This window comes from Ceratotherium simum, chromosome 9 (genome assembly GCF_057802395.1).
Source record: "Ceratotherium simum simum isolate JZ-2026a chromosome 9, ASM5780239v1, whole genome shotgun sequence".
In the NCBI taxonomy this organism is placed as follows: domain Eukaryota; kingdom Metazoa; phylum Chordata; class Mammalia; order Perissodactyla; family Rhinocerotidae; genus Ceratotherium; species Ceratotherium simum.
This window is the reverse complement of record NC_141908.1, coordinates 42,178,351-42,192,396: the sequence shown is the minus strand read 5'-3', so window position 1 is coordinate 42,192,396 and position 14,046 is coordinate 42,178,351.

Sequence of the window (14,046 nt, the reverse complement as noted above, 5' to 3'; positions counted from 1 at the left end):
GGAACTCTGGAGTCTGTTGAAGGCTTGAAACTTCCAGGAGAAGGCTTGAACAGTACATTTCAGTTAATTTTGGTCAATTTCACCTCTTAGCACAGTAGCAGCTACTCATTCCCCACACCCAGCCACTTGGCAAGCAAACATGCATGTGTTCCTTGAGCAGCTTGCGTATAGCTCGTAGGAGCTAGGGTAGGTAAAATAGACCCTGTCCTCCAAATATTGGAGATTTGTACTCTGACTGCTGATTGCTGCTTCTGATCACAGAGGTACAGATAAAGAAGTGGGCAGCCATTGTTGCTGCACCTCACCTCATGTTTGCAAGCCCCTCCCCTTCTGGCTGAAGTGACTTCTAGGAGATTTAAAAGGCTGGCACCATTTTTACCCCCTTTTATTTTTTGCTTTTCTCCTTTTGGGAGCCAGACATTAAAGACTAAGACATTCAAACATAACTGCATGTTTGGCAAAAAATAGAAATTGATGGCACATGTCCAAGGAAAGGCTCAGAGAAAAACATAAGAAGACGTTATATTTACACCTCAGGCTGATGCTCAGCACAGAGACAGCCTACAACAATAAAATAAGTAAATAAATAAATAAATAAATAAACAAACAAACAAAAACAATAACTGAAAACAGCAAACCCTGGGGAAGAGGGAGAATCTGATTTCCAGAGTTATCACATTGTTAGATTCAAATTTCCAGTGTTCAACAAAAAATCATAAGGCATATGAAGAAATGGGAAAGTATGGCCCATTCAAAGAAAAAATAATTCAACAAAATCTGTGTGCAAAAATCTTAATGGCAGATATATTAGACAAAGAGTTTAAAACAATTATCTTAAAGATGCTCAAACAACTGAAAGAAGATGTGCAGGAAGCCAAGAAAATGATATGTGGACAAAACGAAAATATCAATAAAAAGATAGAAAACCTAAAAGAAGCCAAAAAGAAATTCTGGAGCTGAAAAGTACAATACATGAAATAAAAAATTCACTAGAGGGATTCAAAGGCAGATTTGAGCAAGCAGAAGGAAGAATCAGTGAACTTGAAGACAAGACCATGGAAATTATCAAGGCTGAAAAAAAGAAACAAAAAAGACTGAAGAAAAGCAAACAGAGCCTAAGGGACCTGTGGCACCCATCAAGCAGATCAACATACCCATGATGGTAGTCCCAGAAAAAGAAAGAAAGGGACAGAGAGAATATTTGAAGAAATAATGGCTGAAAATTTCCCAAATTGGATGAAATACATGAATATAAACATCAAAGAAGCCCAATAAACTCCAAGTAAGATTAACTCAAAGAGACCCACACTAAGACACATTATAATCAAACTTTCAAAAGACAAAGACAAGAGTGAATCTTGAAAGCAGCAAGAGAGAAGCAAAGCTTATATACAAGGGGTCCTCAATAAGATTATCTGCAGATTTCTCATCATAAATTTTGGAGACCAGAAGACAGTGGGCCAATATATTCAAATAACTAAAATAAAAAACTGTCACCCAAGAATCTTGTATCTGACAAAGTTGTCTTTCAAAGGTGAGTAAGAAATCAAGACATCCCCAGATAAACAAAAGCTGAGGGAGTTCATGACCACTAGACTTTCTCTACAAGAAATGCTCAAGGGAGGCCTGCAAGGTGAAATTGAAGGACACCAGACAGTACCTCATAGCCTAATGGAGAAATAAAGATCTCAATAAAGGTAAATACATGGGCAATTATAAAAGTTGGTATTATTTTAACAATGGCTTGTAACTGTAATTTTTATTTCTACCTAACTTAAGAGACTAACACATTTAAAGGGAAAAAAAACAATTATTAATGTAAAAGCTAATATTACTGCTACTTTCGTTTGTAATTTCAAGTCTTCTTTCCTACATAATTTAGGAAACTAATGCATTTAAAGGATTATTAGTTTATGTTTTGGGGCACACAGTATATAAAGATGTAATTTTGTGACATCAACGACCAAAAGAAGTGGAGACAGAGCTATAAAGGAGCACAGTTTTTGTATGTTATTAAAGTTAAGCTGCTATAAATTAAAATGATAATGTTATAACTTCAGGATGCCATATGTATTTCCAATGGTAACCACAAAGAAAATAGTTATAGAACATACACAAGGAAATTAAGAAGGAATTTAAACATTTCACTACAAAAAATCAACTAAACACAAAAGAAGACACAAATGCAGGAAATGAGGGACAAAAAAGCTATAGGGCATATAGAAAACAAATAGCACAATGACAGAAATAAGTCCCTCCTTATCAGTAATTAATTTAAATGTAAATGTATTAAACTCTAATCAAAAGACAGAGATTGGAAAAATGGATAAAAACACATAATCCAACTATATGCTGTCTACAAGAGACTCTCTTGAGATCCAAAGACACAAAGAGGTTGAAAATGAAAGGATGAAAAAAGATATTCCATGCAAAGAGTAACCACAAGAGAACAGAAGTGGCTATACTAATATCAAAATAAATAGACTTTAAATCAAAAAAGGTTACAAGAGGGAGTGACGTCAGCATCATGGTGGGGTGAGTTGTTCCCTTTGTCTCTCCTCTCTAAGTTACAACTAAACGGACACCCATTAATCAACAGAAGATTCCTACACAGCACAACAGGATGCCTACAAGATCCATGCAACTATACATCTGAAGGTGGATAGATTGGACCCCTGGAAAGCAGTGGAACTAGGGAATCTGCCCCTCCCCCTTTCTGACAGCAGTGATCCAGGTCGTGGATCCTCACACAGCAGCCAGCATGACTGTGAGTGGAGGCAGGGGCAGCCCAGCCCATGTGGGTGAACACTTGCAAAGCAGCGGTAGCCCGGCCTCTGGGACCACCCACCATGCCACAGCAGCCCCACCTGCATGAACTCTCCCTGCCAAGTGGCAGTGGCTCAGCCCATGTGAAGGCACTCTGCCCAAGGGACAGCACCACCTGCACAAGCAGGACAAACCTGCCAAGCACAGGGCCCCAGCCTGTGCAAAGGCACCCTGCCGAGTGGATGCAGCCTGGCCCACATGAACACAGAGCAGCCAACTGGCACAACTATGAGCAGATGGGGTGGGAAGAGAAAAAAACAGCACCTGTCCCCTAATGGTGGCAGGTGGAATCTGTGACCAAATGCAACAGGAATCACAGCATAACCCGTGACCCAACCCCCAGTGGCGGCATCCCTAATATCAGCTCCACCAGCAGCGAGAGCTGTATACAAGTCCCCGGGTCCCCAGGCCCCCACCAGTGACAGTGACACTAGTGAACCCAACACCTCTGCCAGCAGTGCAACCAGCACCCCAAGACAACCAAGAAATAGCACAGGCGGTGCATGGGACAGCAGCATCTGAGCCCATGGACAGGCAGCAGAGGAACACAAGACCCAAGTGACCAGAACCAAAGTAACCAAAGCTGTACCTAAATAAGAAAAGGTGCTTATTACCACAAATGATCCAGCAGAGGATCAACTCATCAAACACCAAGAAGAACTACAGTATCACAACAGAGCAGAAGGAAAATGACAACTCTCCAGAAACCAAACCTGAAGTGACAGAAGACCACAATCTAACTGATAGAGAATTAAAAATAGCTGTCATAAGGAAACTCAACAAGTTACAAGAAAACTCAGAAAGACAGTTCAATGAGCTCAGGAATAAAATTAAGGAACAGAAGGAATAGTTCACCAAAGATATTGAAGCTCTAAAAGAAAACCAAACAAACTCTGGATATGAAGAACACAATTAATAAGATAAAAAATAATGTAGAAATCATAAAAAGTAGTGTAGACCTTATGGAACAGAGAATTAGTGACCTTAAAGATAGAAACCTAGAAATGCTTCAGGTGGAGGAGGAGAGAGAACTAAGATTTTTAAAAAATGAAGTTCTTCACGAAATATCCAACTCAATTAGGAAAAGTAACATAAGGATAATAGGTATCCCAGAGAGAGAAGAGAGTGTAGGGAGAAAGGAGCAGAGAGCTTGTTCGAAGAAATAACAGCTGAGAACCTCACAAACCTGTGGAAGGAACTGGACATACAAGTACATGAAGTCAATAGAACTCCTAATTATATCAATGAAAAAAGACCTTCTTCAAGGCACACAATATTAAAACTGTCAAAAGTCAATAACAAAGAAAAAATATTAAAGGCAGCAAAAGAGAAGAAAATAATCTACAAAAGACCCTCCATTAAGCTTTAGCAGATTTATCAGCAGAAATCTTACTGCCTAGGAGAGAATGGAATGAAATATTCAAAATACTGAAAGACAAAAACTATCAGCCAAGAATACTCTATCCAGCAAAATTATCCTTCAGATATGATGGAGAAATAAAACCTTCCCCAGATAAGCAAAAGCTGAGGGAGTTCATTGCCACTATACCTGCCTTATAAGAAATGATGAAGGGGTAAGAGAAACAATAGAAAAAATAAACAAATGGGACTACATCAAGCTAAAAAGCTTCTGCACAGCAAAGGAAACCATCAACAAAACGAAAAGACAACCTAACAATTGGGAGAAGATATTTGCAAACCATACATCTGATAAGGGCTTAATCTCCAAAATATATAAAGAACTCATGCATCTCAACAACAAAAAAACTACCAACCCAATTAAAAAATGGGCAAAAGACCTGAACAGACATTTCTCCAAAGAAGATATACAGATGGCCAACAGACACATGAAAAGATGTTCAAAATCACTAACTATCAGGGAAATGCAAATCAAAACTACAATGAGATATCACCTCACGCCCGTCAGAATGGCTATAATTAACAAGACAGGAAACAACATGTGTTGGAGAGGTTGTGGAGAGAAGGGAACTCTCATACACTGCTGGTGGGAGTGCAAACTGGTGCAGCCACTATGGAAAACAGTATGGAGATTCCTCAAAAAATCAAGGATAGAACTACCATATGATCCAGCTATTCCACTGTTGGGTATTTATCCAAAGAACTTGAAAACACCAATTTGCAAAGGTACATGCACCCCTGTGTTCATTGCAGCCTTATTCACGATAGCCAAGACTTGGAAGCAACCTAAGTGCCCATCAAGGGACAAATGGATAAAAAAGCTGTGGTATATATACACAATGGAATACTACTCAGCCATAAGAAACGATGAAATCCAGCCATTTGTGACAACATGGATGGACATTGAGGGCATGATGCAAAGTGAAATAAGTCAGAGGGAGAAGGTCAAATACCGTATGATTTCCTTCATTAAGTAGTAGATAATAACAACAATAAACAAACACATAGAGACAGAGATTGGATTGGTGGTTACCAGAGGGGAAGGGGGGAGGGAGGAGGGTGAAAGGGATAATTGGGTACATGTGTGTGGTGATGGGTTGTAATTAGTATTTTGGTGGTGAACATGATGTAATCTATGCAGAAATAGAAGTACAATGATGTACACCTGAAATTTTTACAATGTTATAAACCAATGTTACTGCAATAAACAAAAAATTTAAAAAAAAAAAAAAAAAAAGAAATGATGAAGGGAGCCCTCCTACCTGAAACAAAAAGGCAAAGGTTTGCAAAAAAAGCTTTGAGCAAGGAGATAAACAGACAAACAAAATCAAAAAATTGCAGATCTCTATTAAAATAGGCGAGGGGCCGGCCCGGTGGCATAGCGGTTAAGTTCATGTGCTCCGCTTTGGCAGCCTAGGATTTGCAGGTTCAGATCCCGGGTGCAGACAAATGCACCGCTTGTCAAGCCATGCTGTGGCAGCATCCCATATAAAGTAGAGGAAGATGGGCAAGGATGTGAGCCCAGGGCCAATCTTCATCAGCAAAAAAACAGGAGGATTATCATCAGATGTTAGCTTAGGGCTAATCTTCCTCACAAAAAATAAAACAGGCTAGCAAACACTTAATTATAACACAAAAGATAAAGGGAAAGAAACCATCAAAAATAACTATAAACACTTCAACTTAGTCACAAACTGACAACACAAAACAGAATAATTTTTGACAACAGAAACACAGAAGGGGAAGAGAAAAGGGATGGAACCTGCTTAGGCTAATGGAGATAAGAGGCTATCAGAAAATGGACTATCTCATCTATGAAATCTTTTATACAAACCTCATGGTAATCATAAGAGAAAATTGAGAAAACCATCACAGAAACCCATCAAATTGAAACTGTAGTCAGAAATACAAGGGAAAAGAAACAATGGAAATATAGAACAATTGGAAAACAAGAGATAAAAATGGCAGTATTAAGCCCTCATATATCAATAATCACTCTAACTGTAAATGGACTGATTCACCAATCAAAAGACACAGGGTGGCTGGATGGATTAAAAAAACAAGACCCCACAATATGCTGCCTCTAGAAAACACATCTCAGCTCTAAAGACAAACACAGGCTCAGAATGAAGGGATGGAAGATGATACTCCAAGCAAATGGGAAGCAAAAGAAAGCAGGTGTAGCCATATTTATATCAGACAAAGCATATTTCAAGATAAAAAAGACAATGATAGACAAAGAGGAGCACTATATAATGATAAAATGGACATTCCACCAAGAGGACACAACACTTATGAATATATATTCACCTAACATAGGAGCACCAAAGTACATAAAGCAACTATTAATAGATGTAAAGGGAGAAATTGACAGCAACACAATAATAATAAGGGACCTCAACACCCCACTTACATCAATGGACAGATCATCCAGACAGAAATTCAACAAGGAAACAGTGACCTTAAATGAAACACTGGACCAGATGGACTTAATAGATATATATAGAATATTCCATCCAAAAACAGCAGAATACACATTCTTGTCAAGTGCACATGGAACATTCTCAAAGATAGACCATATCTTGGAAAACAAGGCAAGGCTCCATAAATTTAAGAAGACTGAAATCACGTCAAGCATCTTCCCCAACCATAATGCTATGAAATTAGAAATCAACTACATGAAAAAATCTGGTAAAGTCACAAATATGTGGAGACTAAACAAAAGACGACTGAACAACCATTGGATCAAAGAAGAAATCAAAGGAGAAATCAAAAAATTCCTGGAGAAAAATGAAAATGAAAACACAACATACAAACTCTTATGGGATGCAGCAAAAGCAGTACTAAGAGGGAAATTTATAGCAATACAGGTCTACCTCAACAAACAAGAAAAATCTCAAATAAGTAATCTTAAACTATACCTAAAAGAACTAGAAAAAGAAGAACAAACAGAGCCCAAAGTCAGTAGAAGGAGGGAAATACTAAAAATCAGAGCAGAAATAAATGACACAGAGACTGAAAAAAAAACAGTAGAAAGGATCAATGAAACTAAGAGCTGGTTCTTTGAGAAGATAAACAAAATTGACAAACCCTTAGCCAGAATCATGAAGAAAAAAAGAGAGAAGACTCAAGTGAATAAAATTAGAAATGAAAGAGGAGAAATTACAAAGGATACCACAGAGAAACAAAGGGTTATAAGAGAATACTATGAAAAGCTATATGCCAACAAATTGGATAACCTAGAAGAAATGGATAAATTCTTAGAATCATACAACATCCCCAAACTGAATCAAGAAGAAATAGAAAATCTGAATAGACCAATCACAAGTAAAGAGATTGAAACAGCAATCAAAAACTTCCCAAAAAACAAAGTCCAGGACCAGATGGCTTCTCTGGAGAATTCTACCAAACCTTCAAAGAAAAGTTAATACCTATCCTTCTCAAACTATTCCAAAACAGTAAAGAAGACGGGAGGCTTCCTAACTCATTCTATAAGGCCAATAATACCCTGATGCCAAAACCAGAAGGACAACACAAAACAGGAAAACTACAGGCCATTATTGCTACTGAACTAGATGCAAAAATTCTGAACGAAATATTAGCAAATTGAATACAACAATACATTTAAAGGATCATACAACATGATCAAGTGGGATTTATTCCAGGGATGCAGGGATGGTTCAACATCTGCAAATAATCAATGTGATACACCACATTAACAAAATGAAGAATAAAAATCATGTGATCATCTCAATAGATGCAGAGAAAGCATTTGACAAGATCCAACATCCATTTATGCCAAAAACTCTCAATAAAATGAATATAGACGGAAAGTATCTCAACACAATAAAGGCCATATATGTCAAACCCACAGCCAACATCATACTTAACAGTGAAAAACTGAAAGCCATTCCTCTGAGAACATGAACAAGACAAGGGTGCCCACTCTCACCACTCTTATTCAACATACTGCTGGAAGTTTTGGCCAGAGCATTTAGGCAAGAAAAAGAAATAAAAAGAATCCAAATTGGAAAGGAAGAAGTGAAACTCTCACTGTTTGCAGATGACATGATTCCATATATAGAAAACCCTAAAGAATCCACCAGAAAATTATTAGAAATAATCAAGAACTACGGCAAAGTTGCAGGGTACAAAACCAATATACAAAAATCAGTTGTATTTCTATACACTAACAACAAACTAGCAGAAAGAGAAGTCAAAAATACAAGCCCTGGGACCAGCCTGGTGGCGTAGTGGTTAAGTTTGTGTGCTCCCAAACAGAGGTGGTTCTGGGGTTCACAGGTTTGGATCCCAGGCAAGGACCAATGCACCATTTATCAAGACATGCTGTGGCAGGTGTCCCACATATAAAGTAGAGGAAGATGGGCACGGATGTTAGCCCAGGGCCAATCTTCATCAGCAAAGAGAGAAAGATTGGCAACAGATGTTAGCTCAGGGCTAATCTTCCTGACAGACACACACAAAAGAATACAATCCCATTTACAATCGCAAGAAAAAGAATAAAATATCTAGGAATAAATTTAACCAAGGAGGTGAAAGACCTATACACTGAAAACTATAAGACATTATTGAAAGAAATCAAAGAAGCTATAAAGAAATGGAAAGATAATCCATGCTCATGGATTGGAAGAATAAACATAGTTAAAATGTCCATATTACCTAAGCAATCTACAGATTCAATGTAATCTCAGTTAGAATCCCAATGACATTCTTCACAGAAATAGAAGAAAGAATCCTAAAATTTATATGAAACAATGAAAGACCCCAAATAGCCAAAGCAATCCTGAGAAAAAAGAACAAAGCTGGAGGCATCACAATCCCTGACTTCAAAACATACTACAGAGTTATGGTAATGAAAACAGCATAGTATTGGCAGAAAACAGACACACAGATCAATGGAACAGAATTGAAAGCCCAGAAATAAAACCACACATCTATGGACAGCTAATCTTCAACAAAGGAGCCAAGAACATGCAATGGAGAAAGGAAAGTCTCTTCAATAGGTGGTTTAGGGAAAACTGGATAACCACGTGCAAAAGAATAAAAGTAGACCACTATCTTACACTACACACTCAAAATGGATTAAAGACTTGAACGTAAGACCTGAAACCATAAAACTCCTAGAAGAAAATACAGGCAATACACTCTCTGAGGTCAGTCTTAGCAGTATCTTTTCAAATACCATGTCTACTCAGGCAAGGGAAACAAAAGAAAAAGTAAACAAATGGGACTACATCAGACTAAAAAGCAAGGCAAAGGAAACCATGAGCAAAAGGAAAAGACAACCCACCAAATGAGAGAAAATATTTGCAAATCATATATCTGACAAGGGCTTAATTTCCAAAATATTTAAAGAACTCATATAACTGAACAACAAAAAAACAAACAAACTGATCAACAAATGGGCAGAGGATATGAACAGACATTTTTCCAAAGAAAATATACAGATGGCCAACAGGGACATGAAAAGATGTTCAACATCACTAATTATTAGGGAAATGCAAATCAAAAGTCCACCACCTTACACCCGTCAGAGTGACTATAATTAACAGGACAAGAAATAACAAATGTTGAAGAGGATGTGGAGAAAAGGGAACTCTCATACACTGTTGGTGGGAAAGCAAACTGGTGCAGCCACTATGGAAAACAGTACAGAGATTTCTCAAAAAATTAAAAATAGAAATACCATACAATCCAGCTATCCCACTAGTGGGTATTTATCCAAAGAACATGAAATCAACAATTCAAAGCAATTTATGCATCCTTATTGTGGCATTATTCACAATAGCCAAGACATGGAAGCAACTCAAATGCCCATCAACAGATGAATGGATAAGGAACAATGTGGTATATATATACAATGGAATACTATTCAGCCATAAAAAAGACAAAATCCTGCCATTTGCGACAACATGGATGGACCTTGAGGGCATTATGCTAGGCAAAATAAGCCAAGCAGAGAAAGACAAACCCCATATGATTTCACTCATACGTGGAAGAAAAACAAACGCATGGATAAAGAGAACAGATTAGTGGTTACCAGGTGGAATGGGGTGGGGGGAGGGCAAAGGGTTATAGGAGCACATAGGTATGGCAACAGATAAAAACTAGACTATTGGCAGTGAACACGATGCAGTCTATATAGAAACTGATATATAATAATGTACCCCTGAAATTTATACAATGTTATAAACCAATATGACCTCAATAAAATAATTTTTTTAAAGAAAGGTTATAAGAGACAAAGAAAGATATTATCTATTAATAGAAGGTTCAATACAGCAAGAAGATATAACAATTACAAATGTTTATGTACCTAATGACAGAATATATATGAAGCAGAAACTGCCAAAACTGAAGGGAGAAATAGGCAGTTCTACAACAGTAGAAGACTTCAATACCCCACTTAAAATACTGGACAGAACAACCAGACAGAAGAAAAGTAAGGAAACAGAGGACTTAACACAATAAACGAATTCAATATAATAGACATATACAGAACACTCCATCCAAAACAGCATACACATTCTTCTCAAGTGCACATGCAACATTTTCCAGGATAGACCATATATTAGGCCACAAATTAAGTCTCAATCTATTAAGACTATCTATTTTAAGTCTCTATTGAGACTTAAAAGATAGATATCATACAAAGTATCTATTCTGACCACACAGGATGAAGTTAGAAATCAATAACATAAAGAAAAATGGAATAGTCAGAAAATTGTGGAAATTAACACACTTTTAAACAACCAGTGGAACAAAGAATAAATCACGAGGTAAATTAGAAAATACTTAAAGACAAATGAAAAGGAAAACACAACATACCAAAACTTATTAGATGCCATGAAAGCAGTGCTAAGGGGGACATTTTTACCTATAAATGCTTTCGTTAAAAAACAATGGGGCCAGCCCATTGGCGCAAGTGGTTAAGTACGCGCACTCCACTGCAGCGGCAGCCCAGGGTTCGCCAGTTCGGATTCCAGGCGCACACCGACACACCGCTTGTTAAGCCATGCTGTGGCGGCATCCCATATAAAGTAGAGGAAGATGGGCACGGATGTTAGCCCAGGGCCAGTCTTCCTTAGCAAAAAAGAGGAGGATTGGCATTGGGTGTTAGCTCAGGGCTGGTCTTCCTCACAAAAAAAAAAAAAAAACAAGAAAGATTTAACATAAACAAACTAACTTTATAATTTAAGGAACTAGAAAAAGAAGAACAAACAAAACCCAAAACTAGCAGAAGGAAGGAAATAAAAAGGTTGGAGCAGAGATAATAAAAACAGAGAGTAAAAAACAACAGAGAAAAGTCAATGAAACTAAAAGTTGGTTCTTTGAAGAGATCAGCAAAATGGACAAGCTTTAAGCAAAATGGACTAAGAAGAAAAAGAGAAAAGACTCAAATTACTAAAATCAGAAATGAAAGTGGGGATATTACTACCAAGTCTACAGAAATAAAAAATATTATATGAACAATAGTATGGCAAAAAAATGGATAACATAGATGAAATGAAAAAAATTCCTAGAAACACGAAAACCTACCAAGACTAAATCACGAAGAAAAAGAAAATCTAAATAGACCTGCAACTAGTAAGGAGATTGAATCAGTAATCAAAAATCTCCCAACAAAGAAAAGCTCTGGACCTGATGGCTTCACTGGTCAATTCTACCAAACATTTAAAGAAGAACTAATAGCAATCCTTCTCAAACTTTCCTAAAAAATTAAAGAGGAGGGAACACTTTCTAACTCATTCTATGAGGCCAGCATAACCCTGATACCAAAGCTAGACAAAAATACTACAAGAAAAGAAAACAACAGACCAATATGCCTCATGAACTTTCAAATGGGCAAAGGACTTGAATAGACATTTCTCCAAAGAAGATATACAAATAGCCAACAAGCACATGAAAAGATGCTCAACATCACTAATCATTTGGGAAATGCAAATAAAAACTACAATGAGGTACCACCTCACACCCATCAGGATGGCCTATCAAAAAAAAAATGGGAAAAGACAAGTGTTGGCAAGGACGTGAAGAAATTAAAACCCTTGTGCACTGTTGGTGGGAATGTAAAATGGTACAGCTGCTGTGGAAAACAGTATGAAAGTTCCTCAAAAAATTAAAAATAGAATTATCATATGACCCAGCAATTCCACTGCTGGGTATATACCAAAAAGATTTGAAAGCAGGGTCTTAAAGAGATGGTTGTACACTCATGTTCATAGCAGCACTATTCACAACAGCTATAAACTGGAAGCAACCAAGTGTCCATTGACAGATGAGTGGATAAGCAAAATGTGGTATATACATACAATGGAATCTTATTCAGCCTTAATAAGGAAGGAAATTCTGCAATATTCTACAACCTGAATGAAACTTGAGGACATTATGCTAAGTGAAAATAAGCCAGTCACAAAAGACAAATATTGTATGATTCCTCTTATATGAGGTACGTAGTCAAAATCATAAAGATAGAAAGTATAATGGTGGTGGTTGCCAGGGGCCTAGGGAAGGAGAGAATGGGGAGTCATTGTTTAATAAGCATAGAGTTTCAATTTTATAGATGAAAAGAGTCACGGTGATGGATGGTGGTGATGGCTGCACAACAATGTGAATGTATTTAATACCACTGAAGTGTACACCTAAAAATGGTTATGTGTATCTTCACAAAATAAAAAAATAAATCGCTGAAAAAAAACTCAGTGTCATATAAGTTATATGAAAATATAAAAAATTAATGTTATCTATGTAGAGTTTAATATATATGAACATTTTTATATTCTCTTCTTTACCAAGATACTATTTTGCTGCAGTGCAACTATTAGAACTATAAATCAGAACATAGTAAAATAGATATAATTAAAATATATATACAAAGAAATTTCACTAGTTTTTTAATTCAAAATATTTATTATGTTAGATATCATATCTGTTAAAACTGTGATTTAGACAGTTCCTGATTAAAGCAGCACCAAATCCAGCTGAACAGACAAATACAATTAATTAACTCCATAAATGTTACAATAAACAAATTATAATGGAAGCACAGAAGAGGAAGCAACTACTTCTACTACAGAATAAATATGTGAGCTGATTCTTGAAGGTTGAGTAAGAACTAGATTCGCAGCAGATAGAAAGGGAAATTAGCATTCTTTTAGCATTGGAAGCTATAGGAAAAAAACACAAAGAACTGAGAATGCATCATGTCTTGGGGTGACATCAAAGAATTCTTTTGTCATAGCTAAATCCAGAATGGGTAAATGGATGTGAGACTCGGGAGAGAAGATAGAATTATATGGGTGAAAGACAGATCATAATCATATTAAGAAATCGTAGAATGCCAGGATAAGGAGCTAGGATTTTTTTTCTGGAGTTAATGAAGAACCACTGGTGATTTCTGAGTCAAGAGTAATATGAGACTTCAGCCTCCAGCATGGCAGAATAAACTCATACTAGGATGATCCTCACACAGAGAACAATAATAAATTCTGGAAAAAATACAAAAAAAAATGATCTGAAAGCAATGGAAAGTGAACAAAAGAAGAAAGATTATGGAGAGGAATCAAAACTCACAGAAGGGGAATGGCACAGAATGAGGTTTTCCATTCATATGACTTTTAGCCTAGTCTTTCTTTCTACAATCTTAAGAACCAGAGAACAGAGTGCAGGGCCACCACACCTACCAGAGAGGACAGTAGAAATCTTCAAAAGTAGAGAGAGAGGGGCCCAGATTCTGTGTGTAAAATCTGCCCAGGGGCCGGCCCCATGGCTTAGCGGTTA